General features: G+C 45.0%; 1 pseudogene; it reads left to right on the forward strand.

The window, feature by feature from the left end:
- The first annotated feature begins 4,016 nt into the window (after positions 1–4,016).
- LOC136455053 (uncharacterized) lies at positions 4,017–4,683 on the forward strand (annotated as a pseudogene).
- Positions 4,684–6,834: the final 2,151 nt, after the last annotated feature.

The following is a 6,834-nucleotide window of genomic DNA, read 5'->3' on the forward strand; positions in this document are numbered from 1 at the left end:
CCTGGCAACGGTATTTATGGGGTTCGTTGGTCGCACAGGGCGGTAGTAGTTGGGAAAGGAGCCATTGCACGCTGCCCAACTTCTGTTGCGAAACTTTTTACGCAAGTATGTACGGTCTCTGTCTCTCGGCGGGTTGGCTGTTTGGTTTTAGCCATGGCTTATCTCATAATAAACTAGTATCAATCGGACTTATCAGCTCAGAAACCAACCAGTGAACAGACCATCTATCTCTATCTCTATCTCTATCTCTTCTCTTCTTTTCTCTTCTCTTTCTCTATTTCTTCTCTTCTCTCGGCCTGTTCGCTGGTTGGTTTCTGGGCTGGTTTGGACTGGCTGGTGCTGGTTTATTGTGAGAGGAAAACACTGTTGGCTGGCTGGTTTGGGCTGACTGAAACCAACAAGCGAACATGCTGTCTATGTCTATCTCTATCTCTATCTCTACTCTCTTCTCTATCTCTATCTCCATCTCCATCTCTATCTCTATCTCTACTCTCTTCTCTTCTCTACAACAAAAAATCCATAAGAGAATTATTGATCGGCATGTGAAAACTCGCTCGCGTCTGCGCTTGCCCGACACGCCTTCGCTAGCTCGCGCCTGCAGTGGACCCGGTGTCGTGCGAGCGATCACCGAGAGCTTCGCTCGTCATTCAATCACCGCAGCACCAGAGCAAAAGCAAATCACCTGCGCCTGCCCTTCCTGCGCTCGCTCACGTCGCCACCTCACAACCATCATCCATGCCAGCAGAAAAGGAAATAATCAATCCCTCCCTTGACCTCGCATGCGGTTCCCCGGTCAAAATCCTCACATCCCCCGACGCTTATTGGCTTGCCCGCACGGTGGTGCCTCGGTCTCCCTCGGGTCTCATACGTTGCCCTGTCAAAAATCCTCCGCGTGATCTCCTCCTCCAATCCCGTAGTCGCTCACCCGCTCGGGCTGCTTGCCGAAGTGCCGAATTGCCGTTTCCCGACGCTTGTTGTCGCCGCCTGTCCGCGGCCCGCCTCCGCCTTCCCGCCAGCGGCCATCGGCCGCCACCTGCCCTCCGGCCCTCCCCGCCTCCACGGTTCGCTGACTGCACGCAGCAGCAGCATCCCTGACGCCTCCGGACAGGCCGAACGACGGATGCCTAGATCTCCGGCGTGGCCAGGTTGCCTACCCGCCCGCAGGCCGCGCCAGCCTCTAGCTCGAGCTCCCCTCCTTAGTCCTGCATCTGGCTGTCTACACGGTGAGCAATGGCGGATGCAGATCCAGTTCTTTGTTTGATTTTGAATATCAGCAGATTGATTCATTTGCCATTCAGTTAGGTGAAGCACGCAATTATCATCAGTTTGATCTAGCTGCAGATAGTATGTTTCATAGTTTTAGACAATAAGAAAAAGGCTTGCATCATTTCAGGCTTGTACTGCTTATGGACGGTTACCGATCGATGTGTATCAGTCAGGTAACCCTTCAAAGACTACTTGTGTTCTACCTCTCATCACGAAAATGTTTCATATTGATCTGTAGTAGCAAAATCATTAGCATGCATGATACAATGTGCATCCTTCATGCTGGTGAAGGTAGAGCAGAAGTGTTGGAAAGAGGACAGTGATGCCTTCATTATTTATTGGAGGCCCCCGTGACATGAGGCGTCGGTACATGGACGCAATGGCTCTAGTACGGAGGTTTGGTAAACCGGACATCTTCCTAACTATGACATGTAACCCAAACTAGGATGAGATCAAGCATGAACTCTACCCTAGCCAGACACCACATGATCATCCAGATCTCGTTGTTCGGGTCTTTAGAGCAAAACTACAAGAGCTGAAGGATAGACTCCTAAAAAAGGATATCCTTAGAAAGGTGCGAGCACATGTTTATGTTGTGGAGTTTCAGAAGAGGGGTCTACCTCATGCATATTTTTTGCTAATCATGGATAGGAAGTACAATATCACATGTCCAGAGCAGTATGATCGCCTCATCTCAGCTGAGCTCCCAAACAAGAAGAAGTACCCAGTCTTGTACAAGATGGTTACCAAACATATGATGCATGGCCCTTGCGGACTGCTTAATCACGATTGTCCATGCACAAAGGGTCGTGATTCCTGCAAGAACCATTACCCTAGACCTTTCTGCGATGTCACAATACAAGGCAAGGATTCATATCCAGTTTACAAATGGCGTGAAGATGGCCGAAAAGAAAAAGTTTGCGGACATGAGCTTGACAACAGATGGGTCGTGCCTTACAACCCGTATCTCCTCCTTCTATTTAACTGCCACATCAATGTTGAGGCATGTGGGAGCATCAAGGCAGTCAAGTATCTGTTTAAGTACATTTACAAGGGTTATGACCGGACATCTGTGGCCATGAGAGAGGCTAACAAGGAGGATAGTGAAGGAAACGTTGATGAGATCAAGCAGTACAGAGATGCTAGATGGGTAACCCCCTAGAAGTCTTGTGGAGGATATATGAGTTTGATTTGAGTGATAGGTACCCTTTTGTGTTGTCCTTACAGCTACATCTTCCTGACATGCACATGGTGTCATTGGCGCCAGGGGATTCGATGAGTGCTTGATCGTCTAGGTGTTGACAAGTCAATGCTTACAGCGTACTTTGAGAAGAACAGGACAGATGAAACAGCTTGAGGTATATTGTATCAGGACTTTCCTGAGTTCTATACGTGGCAAGCACAGGGCAAAGTTTGGAAAAATAGGGTACGTCATGATACATTACGACAGATTGGAAGAATCATGTCTGCCAATCCAGCCAAGGGGGAGCGTTACTATCTTAGGGTTCTCCTGAACCACGTGGCTGGTGCAACCTCGTTTGAGTGTCTAAGGACCGTGGATGGCAAAATCCTACCGATCTTTCGTGAAGCTGTAGAAAGAAGGGGCTTAATCGAAGAGGACAGCATGCTAAATGAGAGTCTCGCTGAGGCAACCGGGTGGATGATGCCATATGCGCTGCGAAGGCTCTTTGCAACAATATTAGTATTTTGTGAGCCCAGTGATGTGTTTGGACTATGGGAGAAACACAAGGAGGCAATGTCGGAGGACTATAGGCGTAATAATCAATCCACCTTCATGGTGGAGCAGATGGTCCTCATGGATATTCGAAAATTGCTACAATCAATGCAGAAGGATATAAAGATGTATCAACTTCCTGATATCGACGACACATATGATGCCTCTCATGATATTCCTAGAGAGATTTTTGAGGAGGCTAGCATTGAGGTTAACGAGGATGATGTGGCTCTATCAAACACCCTTAATAAGGGGCAGCGGGCTGTATACGATGAGATCATGTCCTCGATTGATACCGAGGACGGTGGTCTCTTCTTTGTGGATGGTCCTAGCGGGACCGGAAAGACTTATCTGTACAGAGCACTTCTCGCTACTATACGCAGTCAGAAAAAGATTATAGTGGCAACAACTACATCTGGTGTTGCGGCCTCAATAATGCCTGGTGGCAGAACCACCCACTCGTGCTTCAAGATTCCCCTCACCATCGATAATGGGGCCTTTTGCACCTTTCACGAAACAGAGTGGTACTGCCAAGCTGCTTCGGGCCGCATCCCTTATTATTTGGGACGAGGTGACAATGATAAAGAGGCAAGGTGTTGAGGCACTAGACAACAACCTTCGTGATATAATGGACCGACCAGAGTTGCCGTTTGGGGGGAAGACCGTGGTGTTCGGTGGAGATTTCAGACAGGTTCTTCCCGTTGTTCGGAGAGGGTCAAGGGCTCAGGTAGTTGGTGCCTCGTTACGGATGTCGTACCTTTGGGATTCCATGCGTCATCTAAAACTGGTGCGCAGCATGAGGGCAAAGAGCGACCCATGGTTTGCAGAATACTTGTTGCGCGTCGGTGAAGGTTTTGAAGAGGCGACTGTTGATGTTGAAATCCGTCTTCCTCATGATATATGTGTTCCGCACATTAGGGAAGATAGTGATCTTGATACTCTAATTGATTGCATATTCCCTAACCTCAATGCAAATATGTCAAGCAAAGATTATATCACCTCTCGAGCGATATTATCTACGCGGAACGAATGTGTTGATATGATTAATATAAAGATGATAGGTCGTTTCCATGGGGATAAGATGGTGTATCATAGCTTTGACTGTGCGGTGGACGATCCGCACAACTACTACCCTGAGGAATTTCTTAACACTTTGACACCCAATGGGCTACCTCCACGTGTGTTGAAGCTGAAGATTGGTTGTCCGGTCATATTGCTTAGGAACATTGACCCTATGAACGGACTTTGTAATGGCACCAGGCTTATCATACAGGGGTTCCAAAAGAATACCATAGACGCAGAAATTGTGTTAGGACAGCACGCTGGAAAAGCGGGTTTTTCTGCCTCAAATACCCTTATGCCCGTCGAACGATGAGATGTTCCCTTTCCAATTTAAGCGAAAGCAGTTTCCTATTCGGCTCAGCTTCGCAATGATTGTTAACAAGGCACAGGGGCAGACTATCCCTAACGTCGGGGTATACTTGCCGAAACCAGTGTTCTCGTATGGCCAATTGTATGTGGCGCTATCAAGAGCTACTATAAGATCGAACATTAGGATCTTGGCTATGCCGGCAGCTGAGAAGGACGTGAACAAGGAAAAAGGGAAAGGGAAGGGGAAGAAGAGACCGACAAAGGATATATTCATAAAGAATATTGTATATAAAGAGGTTCTAACTCTATGAAAGAGGTAATGCATTACACGTCGATACATATTTTTTAAGATATATCAGTAGTACTTTAACTTTAAAAAGTAACAAACAACTTATGTGCAAGATACTTCTAACTACAGCTTCAACTATTTGCATGCTTCAGCTGCAAGAAGTTAGATGCCGCATCTTAGACTTGAAAATCTTCTGGTTATCTTTGATTGGTGTCCAGCTGCAGCTTGGTGTTCGTGCAAAGCACGTTCTCTTGGTCGAAATATTGAGAGATTAGATTCTTAATTGTATAATATATTGTAAAACATGTATTGTAAAACACAAACTTGTTATGATTAAGGTGAATGCTCGTGTATTGCAACTTGTAAAACATCACGATTGCAGCATCTATTTTAGATACAGTATAACACGCGTTCATACATATGTTATCGTGATATTATGTGTACTCGTTGCAACGTACGGGCATTTAACTAGTTACCATATAAAAGATTATATATCCGTTGCAACGTACGGATATATTTGCTAGTAGTAATGAAATGACGCAATGAATTATGAGAGAATTTGCTCGTCGCCATCATAACTTGTACTGGTTCCCTGGTTGCCATTAAAAAATAATAACATTCCTTAACTGCCTTCGGTTCAAATTGTTTGACTTCCCAAAAAAAAAAACAAAAAATACATTCTTTTGTGGACTGAGGAGTAACTTTTTCACTCTTTGCTCAACTTTGCATTATTACAAGCTTAAAAGTTTAGGCCCCTAATATTATTTTTGCCATGGAGTTTTGTTGACTCAAAAGTGTCAAATTATACAACAAAATTTAAAAGGAAGAGTATATTTCAAGAAGCCACAACTCACAACACTGTCGGGCGCCAGTAACACACGTGACACAGCACCGCGGAATTTGACCTTCACGTCCACGGTGTGCTCAACGAGGCAGACACGGATGGCCCGCCTGCAGACCCACCCACGGGAGCACCTACTTACGCTACAAGCAAGCACGTGTGTACGGCCAAACACAGTTAGCGCGCACAAAGCGGTTCCCGAACAAGGGGCACCACGCAGCAGCAACTCCGCGGGCCCGCACGTCGGTGGCCCTTCCTGGCGCCCTCGAGTAGCCACGAGCTAGCCGTTGCCCACTGGAGTAGCATCTAATTAATACTTAAAAAATCGTGCGCTTGACGTCATCGCCGACGTTACCAGGTCAAATTTGGGCCTTGTTTAGATCCCATCAAAGTTTCAAGTTTTTTCACTCTCTCTCCATCACATCAATTTTTAGCCGCTTGCATGGAGTATTAAATGTAAGTAAAAAAAATAACTAATTACACAGTTTAGTTGGAAATCACGAGATGAATCTTTTGAGCCTAGTTGGTCCACGATTGGACAATATTTACTAAATAAGACGAAAATGATACTATTCATCAGGTTAAAAAAAGTTTCAATCTAAACAAGACCTTAGATGCGAAGCGAGGGCCGTTTGTGTTTGGGGCTGGGCGCCCGCCCCCGTGCTATGCTGTGAGCTGTCCGTGAGCCGACGACTCTATTAGCTCTCCTGTAGAAAATTAGTCCAGGTTAGCCATAGTTAGTCAACACTTAGTGACTGTTTAGTTTCTAAAATTTTGCAAATTTTTTTAAGATTTCTCGTCACATCGAATCTTTGGACGCATGCATGAAGCATTAAATATAAATAAAAAATAAAACTAATTACACAGTTTAGACGAAATTCATGAGACGAATCTTTTAAGCCTAATTATATTATGATTGGACACTAATTGCCAAATAACAACGAAAGTGCTACAGTACCATTTCCCAAAAAAATTCGCCAACTAAACGAGGCCTTAGTTGAAAATTTGGCTAAAAAATTAAGTCAACGTATTAGCTCTCCTGTTTGGATATACTAGATCTAATTTTAGCTACTTTTTAGCTAGCTAGCAATTAGCTCTTCTATCAAACATGCTCTAATTAAATGGCCTTTAGCATGTCTTTTTTATGTTATGTTTTTTCCACCGCCTTAATCAAAAGTCACACCAAACGTGCCCACTTGAACAGGTTATGAGGCAAAAACCAATAAAGCTGAAGCCACAAAATATGTTTTTTTTATGGCTTTTCCATTTCTAGAAAGGCCCAAACCATACGAAACAAGGCCTTACTAAAGAAAATACGCAAGCTTTTTTGTC

Source organism: Miscanthus floridulus, chromosome 5 (genome assembly GCF_019320115.1).
Source record: "Miscanthus floridulus cultivar M001 chromosome 5, ASM1932011v1, whole genome shotgun sequence".
Lineage (NCBI taxonomy): Eukaryota > Viridiplantae > Streptophyta > Magnoliopsida > Poales > Poaceae > Miscanthus > Miscanthus floridulus.